This window comes from Cuculus canorus, chromosome 1, assembly GCF_017976375.1.
Source record: "Cuculus canorus isolate bCucCan1 chromosome 1, bCucCan1.pri, whole genome shotgun sequence".
In the NCBI taxonomy this organism is placed as follows: domain Eukaryota; kingdom Metazoa; phylum Chordata; class Aves; order Cuculiformes; family Cuculidae; genus Cuculus; species Cuculus canorus.
The window spans coordinates 180,703,244-180,723,651 of NC_071401.1; the positions used below are offsets into that span (position 1 = coordinate 180,703,244).

Below are 20,408 nucleotides of genomic sequence, written 5' to 3' on the forward strand. Positions count from 1 at the left end.
GATTGGAGGTATCTATTACTGACAGAAGATCCATCTGCCCCTCTCTGATATTGGTGGATTCCTCCTGCATCCCCCATCCCATCTGTGTGTTCTGGAGGCAGCAGTTTCATTGAGGACTTATCCCAAGTTTCTGTTTGTAGTTGTGCACTGCCCAGAAGGCGCTTGTTGATTCAGTGTAGAATGCCCTGGGAGAAAGCATGACTTCATAAATTTTAATTATACTAGATTAGTTACTTCTTTTTGTGCTACAGCAACTCTTCTAATATACAGTTAGTTGTCATGGTACATCATCCCTGTATATCTCAATTGCCTTTTGTTCAGAGAGAGTACACATGGTCCCATAATACATCTGATGATGATGGATATTTCAATGCATAACAAATTATATCTGTCATGGAGGGCATAATGGCAGCTGCAGATTTTTGTCAGTATGTTATTTGATTGCTTTTCTAATTGCAGAATTCTAATGACAGTCAGAAATGGAAAAATATTATGAGTCAATCTAGCAGCCCAACTTATTTCAGAAATTGCTGTGTGCAAACATTTCTGATTTGTGTGGGGTGGTTGTAGAATTTGAGAGCGTAAAAATTCATAGAAACACACTTTAGAATTCGATAAATATGATATACAATAAAGTTACTAATCTGTAACTGGTGAAGATTAGTCCATTATTTGTACTGGCCATCTGAAGTTTTTGCATTATCTGCAGCTGGTGAGCGTTTCTGTTCCATCTAAGTGGTGACGATAAAGTAGGGTGTCACAAACAGAAAGGAGAACCACAAAAACACTAGAAAATATATCTTCCAGTTGGCTGAATTGTTTTTAAGGGAAAGTATCTTTCAAAAATATTATATATATCATTTCTAGGGAAATGCTGAAATTGATAGCTTTAGCTACTAAATGAAACTGCAGTACTGTACTTTCACTTCATGCAGTAACCAAAATCAGTCAAACATTTCATGTCACCTGTTGCTTTATGATTTTGGTCACATATAACAACACAGAGGTGCCATAAAACACTAAATTTAAACTTGTGTTGGAATTAACACCTAATACCAGCCCAAACCCAACTTCAGTGACGGAGAGAGAGGAAGCAAAATTAGCTATAGTAATTTTGATAAGAGCTTGCTGACTTCAGCAATGAAAGAAAGAAAAAATATGTTGCAAATATATTTTTGTTGCTGTGTGTCAGTGAACACTGTTTCAATACCTGTATGACACATGAGAAAGTAAAGTTGGATTTATTTGCAATATTTGTGTTTGCTTTACAGCTAGTGTAGACGTATTAGTATGTATTTTATATGGATTAGTTGGGCTGAAGCTTTAGTAAATTAGATAGAGTGTTTGGCAATAGGAAATTATTCATATATTCATTACAAAATTAGTAGATAAGGTGGAAAAAGAGCTAGGGTAAGTTTGAGATTTTTTGGTTAAGCTTCAGATGAGCTTCCAAACGTAACAATTTACCTGAGTGAATTCACGTATTGCTATAATTGCTCAGTGCTGAAGCCTTCTGAAATAATATAAAAGCCAGTGAACATAGTCCAGTTGTTTAATACTTGACATGGTGGGCTTTAGTCCTGAAAATGTGAGATATCCTGAGAAGGCTGGCCAACATGACACAGGAGACCTGCACCCTTCAGAAGCGACGGCAGAAGGCCAAGTGGACTGACCTGGAACATCAAGGGCAGCTGAGCAGAGCCTGACATGTTTGTGGAGTTACCAAGAGAAAGGATATTCTCTATTCTTTGTAATGTAATAAATTACTTTGTTTTTCATGGATGTCTTGAGTCTTTAGAAGGGCTCCTACAGAGTTTTTTTTTAATATTATGGACTCAAGGGCCAGATCTTGTTTGCTTGTCTATGTCAAAGAGGCTTATTACAATAAGTGGAATCAACAGAATGCTGGGAAGCTAAAATGATCCCAGTTTTATACTTATTTCTTCTTGTAGCATATGTACCAAAAGGTGTGCAGTGGAGGTGGAATCATAGATATCTATGATTCTATGATCTAACAGTATTGCGTGAATCCCAGTTGTGGAATCTACAAGTAAAGGAGTTTCAGAAGTGTTCAGTTCTGGCTTTAAATCTGTTCTGCTGAAATCAGTGGGAGTTTCACTATTAAAGGGTAGCCTAGTTACATCAGTCCTGAGCTACTCTGGAAATCTCTTCCATCTAGTCACATTTCAGAAAACACCTCTTACAGTACAGCGTTTAATGATAACATCACATGAAATTAAGTTTATCTTTTGTATTTAATTGAAAAGTTTCAGTTGCTTTAAATCAAGGACAGTTTAAACTCCCTATAGGCAGCATGTAACACAAGGCCTTTCTGAGACTGCTGGCAGGCAGTTTTCGAAAGGGTGCTTTTTCCATTACAGTTCAGGGCAGTGGGATCATAGTTAAAAAACTGCTTCATAACATAAGTGACCCATGACTTCAATCTCTTTTACTTTACCTTTGACACCAGAATGTTGGCACTTTTCTTTACCTGCATTTTAACATTTTTACTGGTTATTCTTTCATTATTCCCATTAATTTCTTTTTCTTCTCTATCATTCTGTCTTTTCTTTTTTCCTCTCTCCTGCTTGCATTACTTAACTCTTCAGCTGCTTGCGTTTTTCCTGTTATGACTGCAGAAGACTCCAGATAAGGGCAGGTGGAAAAGCTACTGCTGAGTAACATCTGAAGTGCATCTGCTGTGATGTGACAGACCATCTGCGTGTGTTAAATACCAGCTTACTTGCTCTTTTTCAGTTATTGTACTGGAATTACATGTTTGCCTTTGTTCTTAAGCGGCCACATGTGCACCCAGAGCTATCCCAAAGCAGTTAAAGTCTGCAACCCATGACACCCAGCAGTAACACACTTGTCAGCCAGTACTTTTACTCATGCTTTCCTTCTTTTCCTCTTGCACAAGGCACATATTCTGGCTTCCACAGCTTGCCTTCATTGTCCTCTTTTACTTTTGACACTTGACTTCTGTTACCATTTCTCATGTTTTCGTCTCTCAGTTTTGAAGAGAGATATTTCCCATTTCTTATAATAAATTTGCTTGTGAAACAAGAAGAGTCTTGTTTTACTGAGAAGGTTCACTGCATATTTCAATAGCTGTTTGGTGCAATGTATTTGAGATCATTTTTGTGTAACATAGCCTTTTGTAGAGAAGTTTCATATGTTGTAACAGTATTTGTATTCCTTACAAAAACAATCCATGAACATGACAGCTTAATTTTTGTAATTTCCGACTGATTTTAAGCAAGCTATTGTAATTGAGATGCTGTAATGCACATTGCAGTAATGTAGAAAGGCATTTGAAGTATGTTATATTGGGGATCATACGATTCTAGCAGTAGGAGATTTTTGCATTAAATTGATGCTTTTTTATTTTCACAGTTTTAGGGCTACCAGTTGTCAGAATATATGGCATATGTTTTCATAATATTATATTATATAAACATCCTTCAAAGTATCAGCAAATGTCCAGTATTGTGATTCTGTAAAGACAGCAGGTAAGTGTGGTGTGCTGCTTCTGGGCAGCTGTTTGTTTGCTCACCCCTTGACAGGATTGGGGGAGAAAATAGGATTAAAAAAAGTTTGTGGGTTAAGATAAAGACAGGGAGATTGCTTACCAGTTACTGATACAGGCAAAACAAGCCTGACCTAGGAAAATAAATTGATTGCAAAATAGATTAGGGTAGTGAGAAATAAAATTAAAGCACCACTGTCTTCAGGAAACGCCAGTTTGACTTCTTTTTCACTGACCATGGTGTTCACAGGGCTGTTTCTCACACGTTTTTTTCCCCCTCCTCTACCTGTGTGGTAGTTTTGCATTTCCCCAAATCTGTTTTCCCCAAGGCACCATCCAGTGGGGGTTGGTTGGAGCCAGCTGGAAATGGCCATGTCCAGCACTTGGCAGCCCTGTCTGTTCCTCACAGAGGCTGCCCTGCAGACACCCAGTACAGTAAATAATCTATAGCACCGTTGTGGGGAAGGTACTGTTCAGGACTGAAAGAAGAAAAAACAACCTGACGTGAACAACGAGGCATGTCTTTCTAGGTTTTTGGGTGAAGAAACAAAGACTTAAATCAAGATAGCTCCTTTTAGCTCTGGTCGTGTTAGTCAGTGTGGTTTGGGGGAGACAGGTTCATGACAGAGGGGTGGAGGGCAGGTGGGAATTAGCCTACATTATGGAGTCATAGAGCACCAGGTAGGAAGGGACTGCAATGATCATCTGGCCCAACTTTTCTTGGTCTAAAAAATGAAAACCTAAATAGTTAAAGCATATCATTACCATAGCTAAATTACCGTTTTGATAGACCAATTAAAAACATGGACTAGTTTCTTGCAAGGAGAGGCATCTGGAAACAACGCTGAAGTTTAGGTATTACATAGTAATTCTCTTTGGAATGTAAGTAAATTTTTGTGTTTCATATTACTGATTTTATAGGGGAGTGTGCTTATTTTTTCAGGGTTAGAGACTATATGTTTAAAAATGAAAGCAGTTCAGGAACAGAGCCTGTATGTTACCTGACAGTTTTTAATGAGTCCTAGTGGGTCAGTGGAAAGATTTTCCTTCTGGGGCATGGATCAGACTCATATCCCTAAAAGGAATTTCCACAGGATCATATTCAGTCAATTGTCATAAATCAAAATTCGATGGCTCTGCAACAGCCAAAGCAAATGAAGTTACTGGCAAAAGGAATCACATTGTACCTTTTTGAAGTGAAGTTCTTACCTGCCAGGATTTTCTTACCATATGCAATTCAGTCATCCCTCTTTAAAAGAAAATAGATGTTAATATTTCAGAAAGCAAAAATGCGTAGTTTACCTTATTAATATTTTACGGTATTTATTTTATATTGAGGTTTTACAGTGCCTGGAGGTGTTTGTACGAGGTCCATTTTATTAATGTAAAATGGATTGATTGATTGAAGAAAGTCACAAGATGAACATAAAAATGGAAAAATGTCTGTCCAAGAAAATTTATTGCTTTTAAAATATAAAAGCTATCCACATTCCCATTATGTTTTGATTTGTATGTTTCAGACAGAAGATGTTTTGTTTCATGAGCAATCTGTGCATCATAGGGCGCAGGAGGTTGCTATAGGAATTGTTTTACTCATTTATTATGAAAGTTGATGCAGAAATGAGAATTAGTAGAAATGCCTAAATTAACTTGTGCCCTTCATTTGTTTGAAAATCAGTGGCTTTTTTTTAATCCATTAAATAGGTTAAACTCATTTCTGCACACTTACTTCTTTATGAAGAAATGCATTTTCCTATGTTATCAAAAACCCAATATTTTGTCACTCTTTATTTGGCTTTTGCCATTAGTTTAAAGCAATATGGTAAGAGATTTTGCTTCTGTGACAATACTGTCCAAAAGGTAATTAAAAACAGTTGCAGAAGATATTTTCTTTTTACTGTAGGATCATATACAGCTCCCTATGAGTATGAAGCGTTGTAGTGCAGTTCTGCTGGTGTGTGAGACAGTTCCCAAAAGTTGCAGGCAACATTTGGATGCTACATGCAGTGTATTTTCAAAAGCTGAATTCAAATTTCTTTGTACAATTTAGAACTCTTTTTCTGAAAGTCACACTGGATCTGAGAGTAGTGTGGCTAGAGCACAACCAGGGTACTGCAGAGCAACTACTTACAGCTGCCAAGTAAAATCTATTTTAAAAATCATGTAATTACATTTTCTACCCAAGGTCCAGCTTAGAAACTAATCACTCATGCAAATATTTCTTCGTAAGAGATCAAGTTATTATCTGCAAATTATTATATACTTCCTTTTGGTAGTGAGTGATATCGGAAACCAGCGGGACTAGATGTATACTCGTATGTCTTTACTGATGTTCTGATCCTGCATCATAGTGATTAGCTGTTAATACCAGTGACTTCAGTCATAATAACAATTAACATGAACATTTATGCTGTTTTTGAATAGAGGGGTGGATAAATCTTATTTGTGAAATGTTCCTTTTTCTTAACTGAAGATACTGCTTTGTTGATGAGAATTCCTGGTAACAAAGTGAGTCGACTTCTTTGAAGTACATCAGTATACCTGTATCATGTAGGCTCCACATATATCTTTCAGGAAAACAAAGTTCAATTTATGAAACATCCACAAGAAAATTACTGTAAAGGGATAGCAGTTTACATCATACTACCTTAATAATTAAGGAACCAGGTCTTTGTATTACAACTTGGATCCTTTGCAGATTAGAGATTTGAAAATGTACCTTTTAATTCACTTGCACAACTGTGTACAAAGCTTGTGCACAATCCCTTTTGTGTATGCTTGAACTCTTGCGTGTGCATAGAGAAAGAAAATGAAGATTCATTCTGGTTCAGATTTAAAATATCTTGTATAGGATTTATTGACAGTTTATCCCTTCTTTTCAAGCCAGGCACTCATATTCAGCATACTGGCACATTCCTTGTCCTCCTGCTCAAAGCACTCAGTTCCTGTATTCATCATTCTTCCATAAAAACTGTGTGAGCATAAAACCTTGGAAAATGGACAGTAGAAAGTACTAGATGTCCATTGTTACCATGTCCTATCATGGGATCATTTTGTATAGGTATCAGTGGCTACTATTTGAATTCTTTTTTTTTTTGTTACCTTTAATTAAATGCAAGTGCAACTAAATAATGGTATCAAATTACTAAAGTGAAAAGTAATGTGAATGGAGATGAGTACAAGTCAAATTGGATGACCTGGACACTTTCGGAGAGGATAATGGCAGAGTATCTGTTATGTCTAGTAATCCACTGGTCTCTGCTCACCAGCAGTAACCAGCCGTAACACTGCCTTGGCTGCAGTTAATGTTTAGTAGCAGCATATGTCTTTTCACCACTAGCACAGTGATGCAGAAATCACTGTCCAGAACTTAGGGGACACTCCACTTAGGTCTGCTGCTGTTCCTAGGAACAAGAACTTTTTGGTGAGTGTGTCGTTCATCAGTCACAGATGAAAAACAGGACATCACTGCCTGTGCATTTTTTGGGTTATTCAGTTTACAGGAGGGAAATAGATCCCATTGTGTAGGTGACTGCATAATGGAAGACGGGGCATCATGAGTGAAACACACAGTTCTTGAGAACTGGACATAGCTACACCTACGAGTCTGGAAGTCCCTGAAAAGGAGCCTTACCAGTGCCTCTTCTCATGATGTCAGCTTGCTCTAACCATTTGTAGTTAATAGTGGCTTTTAGCCTCCTGGAAGCCACTTGTTTCTACCTAACTTTTGGCAGCCAAGTCCAACCCAGCTCTGGGGGAGCCCTTGCCACTCGTGGCCCCAAGCCCACAGGGAGCTGCTTGTCCCTGCAGCTTCCTGACACGTCGCTCTGTATTTATAGTTAAGTCTCTCAGACATTACAATCCTTTCCATTTTTCTCACTTGGATACAACTTGCAGCTTTTAGAAGGATGTCTTTTTTCTTTCTAATAACCTCCTGCATTGTGTTTGTTCATTACAGTTCTCTTTTCTGGATATTCTCAATCTTTTTTTTTGATACGTTGTGTGCATTTCTTCTGAGCTTGCAAAAGGTGTCTTTAATCAGTCTCTGTGCCACCAGGAAAGGTGTGACTCTTAGTTGTCCCCTTTTTCTTCCTTGTGACAAGCTTACTCATTTTTATTCAGTGACTCTCTTTGAAATAGTGGTAGATTTTTTAGGCTTTTGTTACCCCTTCAAGGACATGGATTCTGTTCTACATCAAAGCTGTTATTGACTGTGGCTAGGTATTTACTTTGGGTCATACCTTGGTTTGACATGTACTCATACAAGACAGGCAGAAATATCTGACTACCCTAATATTTATCTGCCGTCGCTACAGGGACATATTTCAGTGTTACGAAGATGCTTTGTTTCTTAGGTGTCTTTAGAGATTGGGTGACAACGTGGTTTATATTTGTTTTCTCTGTCTTTCTCAGTGTCGTCTTCCTTGCCCATTGCTGGAGGGGAGTATACGGCTTGTTTAACATGAGTGGACTGTTAACTTCCAGATGAATCTGATAGTTGAGAGTATTCTCTAGTGTTTGTGAAAAAACGTCTCTGATTCTTTGAGCTTGCACAGTAACCTGAAATGGTCCGTGTGAAAGTGCAGCAATAGCTGAAGACTTGATTGTGCATTTTGTCTGTAGGGAGGACTGGCCTGTATGTTAGCATTTTCTCTCCAACGTTTGATGTAGCTCTGAGTGGGGAACCAAGAAGCCGTGACGGAGAAGTGTAAGCAGTGTACTCTAGAGAGGCTTCTTTCTCAAGGTACTGGGCAGGGTCTCTGAGAAGAAATAGGCCATCAAGGACATAAAACTCCCTTTTTTGCAAAAGACACAATAAATGAAGTCATGCAAGGTTTTCGGGTAGGGACCTCTGTAAGGATCCAGTGCTCTCTCAGACATTTATGTGGCGACAGTTGTCTGTAGCTAGCCATGATGGCTGTATCAGTATTGAACCATAAGAAGTGTCAGCAGTCCTTGAAGTGCCTGAACTGAGGATATGGTAAGGCCACAAGGATTTTTGTGAGTGGAAAAGAAACAAGAGGAGCTAGAGCTCTGCATGCAGATGGAGAAATATGGCATCGTTGGAATAAACAGCCAAGTGGTAGAACAACTTGAATGGAGGGAGTTAAGTGATGGACAGATGGATGCAAGCTCTGCAGAAGAGTCAGGCAGAGAAGGGAATGGGAGAGTTGCCTTTTGCGTGTGGAACTCTTATGTGTGAAGGTTTTGATTCAATATAAGGGGCAAGATTTTCAATGAAAAGACAATTATGCCTAGAGAATCCAGGAATCACCTTTATTGAAAGTTTTGAAGATGTTTCTGGCTGATATACTAAGTGACCCAGTCTAAACTCTAGTGCTGCTTTATGCGGTTTGGACTAGACAGCCTCCTAGTGCGAGTGAATCAGTCTGTGATATGGTGCACGCATCATGGCAGAAGGGTCAGGTGCTTTTTGACTTTATGCGCTAATGATTTATAAATGTGTACAAACATCTCCTTAACAAGAACAAACTAGGTATTTAAGACAGCCCAGGATGATCACCGTATAGGGGCTCTTATGAGATAATACTTTTTAATGTTGTTGCTTCTAATTTCACATCTGACAGTGTTCCTTGAATCCCTCCTAATCATGTCATGTGAGAAAATGAGAGAAACAAAATTGTAATTCTGGAAATGATTCACAGATTGCAGTGCCATTGTATTTTGTGGTATTGTAGGTTGAACTGTTTAGGAACAGTTAATTGCTTTCATTTTTGTTTATACTCTTCTCCTCCAATCACTATAGACTGCTGCTGTTTATTATGATAAGAAAATTCAACAACAAGTGGGAAAGGGTTCTTCTCTGAGCTGTCTTACAATAAATTACGTTTCTAGAAAACAGACATGCCTAAAGATAAGTAAAGTATGGTATCTGTGCACGTTGGATAAATTGTTCAGAAATCTCCATGAATATGATATTGGTATCGTGCGTACTTAAAAGATTAGTGTCAACATGGGTTATCTATCATGTAAGGGCGAGTCAAGGAGTTAAACCTGCCTCAGGGTGGTTTAGTCTGTGTACTCAACTATTTAGACAATGCTGCTGTGGAGGTTTTGGAAGAGAAGGCTGATCACAGGTGAATTTTCTTTTGCTCCAGGCTTCCCCATTAATTGTACTATCTCCATTTTCTCCAGTGTGCCTTGATAAGTACAGGTAATCAGTGTCCTATTAATCTTTAGGATAAGTAAGACCTAACTGGAACACCTCCCCCCCGGCCCCAGCCCTTTTCTTTGAATTTTACTTCTTATTATTTTCTTTGACCTATTTCTTAGCATAGTTGCATGTTGTCTAGATAATTTAATTGAGTATAGGTATTTTAATTATCAAATTCCATGTTGTGAAAATTCAAGATTAATTTTAGTGGTATAGAATTTAATGTGAAATTTTATAAGTATATAAATTTGATAAAAATTTTGCTAAAGAGATAGTTGGGGAAGATTGACAGCTCAAGAAGCGGTTAGGAGTTCACTATGTTCTCTGTGCTAGTTTAAAAAACTGATTGATTCTGCCCCACCACAGTACTTCTGTTTGGACCCACTGATAATGTAACAAAATCCAGCCTTCGTTTTTCTAAGTAGTAATGTAGAGTAGCATGTAAAAACTGGCTAATGAGATCACAGTAGCATAAAGGTCTTTTCATAGGCTCATTTAACTTTGGAATGATTATAAAACATAACTACTAATTTATTTTGCATGTTCTTGTTAATTATAATGGCATTCAGTAGTGCTCATCTGGTTATGAGCTTCGGAGTACTTCTCTGTCACAGGAATTGTCTACCTGAATACTTGGATTCAGGAAGAAGAGGGAATATTTTTTTTCTATTTGCAGTTCTGTACTTTACATAATATTCTTTAAAAATGCATATTTCTTGTAGTGTAAATAAATGTCTTGGAGTAGTTTAAATATAACTAAAATACATAGTTTGACTATTAAGTAACTTTAAACATTTTTAGTTCATACTTTTAGAAGATATACATTATAGATTGTGTGTAAATTATGTATTTTCAAATAAAATTTGGGATGTTCCATTGACTTAGTGCAATTTAAGACTTGCTTAGAAGTCCTCTTATGAATTAATATTTCTTTTGTTTTTAATTGCATGGGAGGGCTGTGCAGAGGAAAGATGAAAGCTATGGATCACAGTGGATACATAAGTCTTTAAAATAATAGTCTCTAGCAAGTAATCCTTATTTTCATGAAACCAGTTTTCTCTCTGGCCCAATCTATCTGATTCAAAACAAATATATCTAAAGATATTTTATACAGGTGACCCTCAACGATGTTCTAAAATATTTCTGAATGCTTCAGTGAGTAGTGCTTCATTGGAATATTTTATATAAATACCCACTTAAAGCAGTAAAGCACCATTTGACCCATTTTTACTATAGACAAAATGTGAATAAGTAAATTCTGTGTGAAGTAGAGACACATCGGAATGGCTGTTGATCTATCAAATAGTAGAACTGCTTAAGAGCTGTAGTGCACTTTGGTGGAGTTCTTTACATTTAAAAAAATACCAAAGGACACCAGTAAGTCAGCATAATGAATTAGAGTATGTAGTCTCAAATCACAGTGTTGTCAAGGGACAGTGTTCAAGCATTTAAGAGGTAAAATTATCCTAATGATTTGTGATTTAAACATAAAATGAGCTAAGAGATGAATGCAACAAATAAAGGAAGGAGTTAGAGGGAATGACCTGCAGCACATGGGCATTGTATTTGTTTAGTTATAAAGTCAAGTTTTGAAGGAATATCTTCATTTAGGAATGAATTTGACTTTCATTTAAAATTAAATATTATTTTTAATTACTAGTGATATCTGAAACAGCCATGCCAATTCACGTAAATAAGCGCCAAGTTCTGTTGATTGTGCTCATAATGCATAATTCTTTATTATGTAAGAAGCCTAATATAAAGTATCGTATGACAAAATGCTACCTAAACTGCATAGCATTCTCAGTCTTGAACGTGCATCTATCACCTATCTAGCTTCTGTGCTAGGTGGGTGATGATAATTGTTGCACATTTATCACTTGGAGAAAAATTTTATTAGAATTCCTCTAAACCTACATTTTAATAAGCATGTGCATATCAAGTTAATGCAGTTGTTGATCGATGCCCTTTTCCATTCTCAGATATTACAGATATTTTTTTTTTTTGCTTGGTTTTTCTTCTTTGTTTGTGTGCTTTTGTATTTGCTTCTTTCGTTCAAATCTTAGGGACATGAATGGAAAGGTAAGAGTGGCAGGCAGGTGACTTTCGATTCACTTGTACTCTACTGTTCATATGATGACAGTGTTCCTGCCTGAGTAAACAACACTACGCTGAGCTGCTAGAATTACTTGAACTTTCATCCACTGCAACTGTATTTAAAAATAAATAAATAAATAATCTATTAGGATGCTTTCAAGGCTTTGTTTGGCAAGTTCTGTGAATATGAATGTAAACTTTTAAAGTTCAGATAGAATTCAGACACTGAAGAGTAGAAAAAATACCTCTCTAAGCACATTCAGTATAGGATAGGTAAACAATGACATAAAAGATGAGCCTGCTGCATTCCAGGGGATAGAATGTGCTGGCTCAATTGGAGAGAGGATAGAGAAATGTTGTTAAAATGGAATAAATGGAATGATTCAGGTCCAGGTTTTAGGATGCAAACAAAAATCAAAGCAAATCAGTGTTTATAAGAAAAGTAGTATTACATTTAAAAGGCAGCTGTCATCGGCTAAACCAGAGTGGAACGTAGCATAAATTAAATAGGTTAAAAGATAAGTTTTTAAAGGTGAAGACTTACACTAGTAAAAAGAAAGTTGGTAGATAGGGTCTGCGATCTGTCTGTGGCAGACGTTTGCACCTACTATATGCATTCCTACATACTTCAAATATTCCTTACCAGCTTCTGAAAAATTCTAGAAGTCCAGATAATTCAAAAAAGATGAAATATAGAATTTTACTAATCCAGACTAACAAGTGTGGTTGCTTTCATTTTAAGAATAATTATGGCGAAATATTATAATAAAAAAATTCTTCTAAGAAGGCTGCATCTCACACAAATAGTTCGGGTTTTTTGATGTAAGATTTCAATTATCATGGCTGTCTTGGTTTGTTTTCTGAGCTGAAGCAAAATGTGATGTTTAATAGCACCTAAGCTAAGGAAACTGATTATTTGTAATTTTTTTTGGCATAAAAGAATATAAGAAAAAAGAGAAATGCAGAATATTTCTCTCTGAAGTTTACATGTTAAAATCTCTCAACAAACAGTATGTATTGTTGAAGAAATAACCATAAACTGTATTTCTGTCTAGACTTAAGGTGCACAAAAAACTTTAAAGATTTAGAGACACAGTTATGCCTGCAATCTTTTAATAGGAAATAGGAGAGCAAGGTGAATGCTTCTCTTTCAGTTGGTTGGATGTTTCCATTCTGGATCCAGGGTGACCATATGACCATTAAGCAAAGTTTCATTGACACATATTTTACTTTCCAACAACTTTTAAGAATTGCCACTCATCTTCACCTCCTTATATTTGCCTTAGGTTCTTTACCTGTTTTAACATTTTCTTCTTTTTTCTCTTTGTATTAAGAGCTCATAAGATTTCCTTGTCATTTCCCAGTGCTGTCCTGCTGTGCAGAGGTTTCACGTTGTGTTTATTCCTCCAGACTGTCATTCTTTGCTCTTCCTTCTTCACTTGCTCTACTACAGAGGCTGCCAGGTAGCTTTCAGTTTTCTAGGAACTTCGACCTTCCCAGCAGGTTTTGTTAAACTCTACAAACAAAGGAAGAAGTTAGAACTGCAGCTCCTTTAAATGTCCAAACATCTTGCAACAAACTGTGTATTAATAATGCCAGTTGGAACACAGATATTTTATTTTTTTTTTAAACTGTAGGAAAGCAGTTTTTTTCTGTATGAAATTCTACATTCATTTTAATCTTCAGTCTGCTTCTGTCTGACCTTGTCAGCAAGGGAGAATTGCCAAGAGGCACCATTGAGAGGATAGTAGGATCCGCTTCAGAAGTAGCAGAGTTTCAGGCATTAAGGCTATGTCTATGTTAGTAAATTGGAAATATTTCCAGGTCTCTGCCACAGTTTTGGTCTTTGCAAACTAACAGCGTTCCAGAAAATTCCCAGACATTTATTCGACCATCTCCGTTAGGCAGTTTGCATGCAGCCCCTCTGTTTTAGAGCGTATGTAAGTATACTGGCATAGATGTAGTATTATCTGTGCCAGTTGATTTCAGCAAAGAGAAATGCGCTCCGCCATACATATCATCTGAATACACTTTTTACAAACCTGCATGGTCCTTATTTCTTCTGCCTTTTCCAGCCTTCTCCCTTCAACGCAATCTTGCAGTCTCAGCTTCAAAGCTGTTTTTTTTCTTTTTACTTTACCTTTCGTTCTTCCTAAAATGCATATAGATGTATATTTCATTGGCATGTTGTCTCCCAGCTTCTCTTCCTTCTTTCAGATGACCCTGTGAACTTATTGGTAGTGATACTGTGCGCAGTTCTGTGTCTGGAACAAACTACTTCAGGAAAGCCTCCCTCTCATTTGCCTTTAGGTAACTGAATAAAGAAATAGAATGAAAAAAAAAATAACACTACACTTTGATTGGTGTCTTGTCTGGCCCTCTACTACAAGGCACAAACTTGATGAACAACGATATCTCTTTGTGGACTACAGTGAATTTAGTCTTTAAGCTGACTACTTGTTATGAGAAACTCTGTCAACTTGCTCAGTCTTTCAACCACAATGTTTATGTCAAAATAGAAAAATGAAAGGTTATAACTCCCTCCTTTTTCTTTCAGAATACTTATGAATCATCTTATGCACATCTGGAACTAATTAAGAGATGTGATAAAGCCAAATTCTATTTTATTTTTGTTAAAATGTCTAAATAGTTGTAACCATTTCTCTCTGTCTTGTCAGGATGATGGTACTGGAATTGATTTTGGACATCACTCCAGTTCAAGGTTGAAGTAAAAAGGTCTTTCGAAGCTTAGAAGAAACAGGTGAGTACAAGTCAAGCATCATAACTCTTTGAGTATTACTTTATGCAACTTTCTTTTATTTTGGAATTGCTGATCTTGCTTACCAGTCCATATTCAAATAGCTGATCTTGACATTGTCTGATTCACGGAGATGTATGACTGCTTGTATCATGACTAGATAGCAGAGAATATTTAAGTCATATAGGCTTTTGTTACTTGCTTTTTCAGCAGCTGCCAAAAAACTAAATGGACACAGTTCTCTTACCAAGATCTCTGAAAGCCTGGAGTTAAGTTTCACTGCATATGTTTCATCACATCAGCTGCATTAGGAGTACAATAATTAAGCTAATTTTGGTTAGAAAATTCTTTTGGACTGTATAAAAAATTTTTGTAATAAATTAAAATTTTAGAAGAATTAAATAGTAATGAATCCCTGAGTTTGGATAGTCCTAGTTTCCTGAATCCAGGATCTCTGTTCAGTTGGTAACCAGGCATGATGTCAAGGACCCTAAGTTTAAATCTTGTTTGAACTGCTGTGGGTGTAAACAGTCTGTGAAGAAACATGTTTAGTTGGTATGGTACCACTCTGGGACTTGTCATGCTTCCATTGAATACCTTGCTCTACTCCAGACCTTCACAGCTAACTTAAGTGCATCATGTACAACTGAATATCATTTTTTTTACTTTAGAGAGATCTAGAAAAGAGCATTCTGAAGTAAATATTGCAAAGTGAGAGCTTAGCAAGCCGCTCCCCATCTGTTTCAGAGTTTTCATGCTTGCTATTGCAACAAAGAATTAACCTTCATGTTAAGTGCTGCAATTGTCCACATTCTGCTTTTCCTACAGGGGTAGAAGATTTCTTGAGACTATTTCCAGAATTTTTCAAATTCAAAATTTTAGGTGAGACTTTAATGTATAAATTGCAAAATATACTCAACTGATGCCTGATAGTAAATTGTAATAGATGCAAATTTCAACAAGGTACAACAAACTAACTTACCATAATGGGAACCATCCCAGGTTGCTTCTACGTAGACCACTGTTGCCAAAGTAAATATGTATTGTTTCTCTGCATGTCATGTATAGTAACTGCTAAGACATTATGAAATAGGCAAATGTGCTTCTATAGTGCATAATCTTGATATATCCATCTTCATGAACTGGTGGCTCAGAAGGGCAAGAAAAAGAAGTAGTTACAGGAGGAGTTAATGATGGTGAGAGTAATTAGTGCTGAAACTATGTTTATAACAAGTTTTCTAAAGTTTCACCCTCTGGGAGGAAGCACAGACCTTTTTAACCTAATTCAAAGCACTGCAAAACAAGACCGCCCTGGTATGTGCTTCACTGTAACTCTCTTCACCCACTGGGTAATAACAAAGGAAAATTCCTTTCTTCTGATTTAACTTCACCTTTTTCCAAGGACTTAAGGCACTGGCCTGAAGGGTACAGTATGAATATGGTGAAACCATAAAAAGAAGACAAGACACAGTATTAACTTTATTGATTTTGCAAATCGAAATATATGTGGCACTGTACAGGGAAAGAGCAGACATTACATATAGTGTCACATATAAATATATATATGGCTGTATGTTAATATGTATGAATATATTTGCAAAACTATTTTTTCTACATTATCCAAAGGAGAGAACAGTAAAAGAGGTCAGATTCTTTATTTTCCAGTTAGTAGTAGAAATATGACTGGATTTCTATCACCTATTTATACACATATGTCTGAATGGTGTAACTTGTCTGTATTAATAGATAGCTTCTTCAGTGCCAGTATTTTGGAGAACTCTTTGTTTTGATAGAAATTGTGTAGAAATTGTGTAGTAATTGAAAACTGGTGATCCTTTTTTAAAGGATATCTTTTTCTGGAAATTTACTGTGTTCTGGACCAAATATTGTCAGAAATGCAGTAATACTGACTTATGCATCTATAACAGCTTGGCAGTATCATTTTATTGAATTCCAGTACGTCTGGAACTTAAGGCACGTGGAGGAAAGTAAATGTTATTCTGTTTCCTCTGTTATTTTTTTTCCATAACTTTAAGTTAAATACAATCTATAAAAATGCTTTCTGTAAAGAAAGCCAAAAACTTTTGGCCACTGGTCTCTATTTCTTGCAGTATGTGAAAGTCGAGAGAGAATGTTTTGTAGTCCATGAGAAAATAGTAGTAAATTTTGAATGCTAGTTCTTCAGTATGTCACTTAGAGTTGATAGTTTTTATCAACAGTGTCTTTGCACTGATTGAAACCTGGAATTCAGTAATGAAAATAGTGTTAGAAATACATAAAAATAAAATTGCACCCATGAGTACATTTTTAAATAACAGAGAAAAAAGAATCTTTTTATTTTCTATCCTGTCTCTCAGTAAACCGCTTACCTGTTTAGGAATAAGTTTTAGAAAACTGAGTTAGAGCTAGTTTCAGAAAAATGAGAAAGCAGAGAAAAGATGTTCCATTTTTTGACTGATGGCTTAAATGGACACTTTTGGGAAGTATTAGTGGTGCAGTTACATCTGGATTTCCCAAGTTGATTAGGCTTTAAAAAAAAGCTAAGGAAGTTTTCTAAAAGTAACTATTTCCTATGGTAGTGAATTGTAGTTGTGGTATTAATTATCCTTAAACTGACCTAACTCGTCTGCCGTGTATTGACAGTTCATGGAGGAGTAGACACTGTGCTCATTCCTATTTCTTCCTGGTACTGCAGGTCTTTAAACAGCACAGCTCATGTACCCAGAATGTGTATGTGTGTGTTACATACACCTGCCAAGTATTGTCTCTCTATTTATGTTTATTCTGCATAGGGCAAACATAATCATGTTGTTAGATGGATGCAAAAATACATTCATATAGTTATCTTGCAGTTGAACTAGAACTCTTGAGAGAGTTATGTAAGGACTCATTGCTAGTGATCATGTTGATAATCGACGTGAAGCATTTGTTGTACAAGTTATTCCATCATCTGGATAATGGATTGCATTGACTTTGTCCATGAAGAAAGCTAACCCTTCCACTTCTGGTCAGAAAGCAAATAAGTTTTGATACTGCTGTAGGTGAAAAGGAGGAGGATAGGCAACATAATGCTGAGAGGAAGAGATGATATCTGCTTTCCAAGAAGTAATTGGATGAGGATTGTTGGTCTTCGTCTTCAACCTGGTTTCCACCAGGAAAAGTCTGAAACACAAACAGTACTTTACATTTTAATGGAATTGTATTAGAACAGAGACACTGTTTATTGTAGAACTTTGAATTATCTTTCCAGGGTTATTGTGAACAGTGGTAAATGACTGGTTTGGGGGAACCTGAGGGCAACATTTGTTAAAAAGTAGTTCACACTGATAGAATTGAATTTGTGACCTGGAACTGTGAGGTACTAAATTTTTGCTATGATTGTACAAAATAACAAACTATGGATTTAAACTGGCCGGCTTTTCAATTCAGCTGAACATTAAATACAGTCTTAATGGTCTGATTTGTGCAGAAGAGCATTACTACAATATTTTACTTCTTACAGCCCATATCGAATATGAATTTGCATCACTTACTACAAAGTTTGTTCTTTGAGAGATATTTTCACAGCATCTAGGAGTGATGCCCCATGTTTCTCGGAATTAGTCCTTATTAATACCATCTCCCCAAATGAGTATTGCTCAAATACACCTATTGCTTTATAGTTTCTCGGGTAGAAATTTTTAAGGAAAAGCTAGTTGATGCCTGATGTTTTTTTCAAGTAATGGTATGAAATGCATAGTGTTGATGTGCATCTTAATAATTTTATGGACTTTTTTTTCTATGTGACATGCACGAGAGAGGTGGGAACTCTTAATTTTTAACTGAACTGAATACAGGTTTCTAAATGTGGCCTGCTTGAGAACTGGGGACCATTACTGTAGTTGTCATGTAAAATAAAGTTGGAGTCTGAAGCTCCTTTTTAGCTGTCAGCTTTATTAAGGAGCTACTGGTGTGTTGAACTAGGTACACACATTATATAAGCAGTGTATGGTAGTGTCTGGGGAAAATTTTCTCTCTTCACTGCTGCTTTATTAGGTCTCGCTCACTCGTTCACTGTTGCCCTGTCTTACTCCAGCTTTCTGGCTGCAGCTCACAGCACAGTAGGTCTAATGTAGATTGACGCCTTTGCCAGAGGACTGATTGAAACTTGTGTCTCACAGTTGCTAATGCTCACTCAACCATTTTATTGAAGATAAAGTAAATAAAATAGATTGCCATATGAGAATTCTCTGAAATCAAATGGAATAATTTGACAGGTTTAAGCCCATGAAAAAGCCAAAGCATTGAAACAGATGGGAATACTTTTTATGCACAATATACCAGGGAAAAGTGTCTGCTGGCTTCATGTGAAACTGTTAATGGCTTTTACCAAAACTAAAATTGTTGAAAATATTATCATCATTTCCAATGGAATTTCTATTGCTGTTTAAATCATTACTTCTCTCAAACAGAGTTGTTGTTTTTTTTTTATTTAAGAGCAATGGATATACTGATTTTATTTTCTTATTGCTTCTGATTCTTTAGGAGATGGGTGATGGATAGCTAGTCTGTTAAAATTTAATTTAAAAAAATAGTGTGGTAATGCTTCTAGAGTGCATTGCAAGATCTTTGAGATTAACTGAGGGTGAGCTTATTATTTGAGAAAATAATTCTGTGAAGTAATGTGAAATAGATTGTTACTTTTATAGGGTTTTAATAATCACTAAACGACATGATTGTGAATATTGCAAGTAAAGTTGCTAAAATAAGTCCTAACAGTCCTAGAAGTGTGATACAGTACATGAAATATATGAACTGCTAAAGCTATTGTGACAAACTGTTTAGAATAATGGTCAACAAACCCCAAATATTCTCCTTAACACTTTTATTTTATAAAAAATTGCTGTAGATGAGTAGTGTAGTATGCCCATGTTATTTTTTGAAATAAGAATAAGATTTGTCTTTCTGTGGGAGAGACCAGAGGAACACATAACTCTGCCACATATCCCTATTTTAACCCTTTCATTTTCCTTTTCTGCTTTCTATGAAATGAAGGTCTTAGAAATTATTGTCTTCCTGAGGAGGCAACAAAGAACACTATCTTAATTAGATTTTAATTACATACATTGCCTTGGTTTTTTTTTCCTGGTAGGAAATCAAAGACAAAGTATCCCTGCTCATTTCTGTCCTGTGAAGTGTGTTCTATCTCTCATAGTTTTTTTTAGTTAAATTGGAAAGCCATTAAGCGTTTCCACAATATTTGGGAGAAAATGCTGAGACCTGTGAGCACTCCAACATAGATTGATTTAGACAGAATAAAAGCGAATTTTATCAAAAGAATAGAAACCTCAACAGTAGTTTACTTTGCAGTCTTATAAAACTTAAGGAAACAAAATGTGGTTTCCCATATTTGTCAGAACAACTTATTTATGCAGTTTTATGTCAATGCGGTCTCTTGTTTGACCATATCTCACGTAATTCCAAAAGGCTGATTTTCATATCATTGTTTCCCATGTTTTTGGTAACATAGTAAAAAAATGATCAATATTTTGGAGAGGCTTTCTAAGTTACCTTATCCAGAAGTCAGTCTGTTACAACTGTGATGATCTAGCTATTTAAAATCCTTATTTAAAAAAATAAAAATAGGCAATGAAGGAAGCCATTCAGTACAAGAACTACGTAAGAAAGAAATAACAGATCTAATTTCTCAAAAACTTTCTCAAGAAAACGGAATGATTGCTTTGAGAGTTAACCTCCATAAAAAGCTATTTTAAATGATTTTTCTATTTGCAAGTAGTACTTGTTAACTATCTTGGGCAGTAATTTCTATTCTCCTCTGTAAAATTCATTGTGGGATCCAGCAAAAAAAG

General features: G+C 36.2%; 1 protein-coding gene across 6 annotated transcripts in view; it reads left to right on the plus strand.

Annotated features, from left to right (window-relative positions):
- The window catches only part of FOXP2 (forkhead box P2), a 417,066-nt gene that overhangs the window by 115,038 nt on the left and 281,620 nt on the right, over positions 1–20,408 (plus strand). For all 6 annotated transcript variants that reach the window (XM_054072236.1, XM_054072282.1, XM_054072226.1 and 3 more), the window contains exon 3: positions 14,480–14,562. The gene's annotated coding sequence lies outside the window, so the exon portion shown is untranslated. The remainder of the gene's footprint in view (positions 1–14,479; positions 14,563–20,408) is intronic.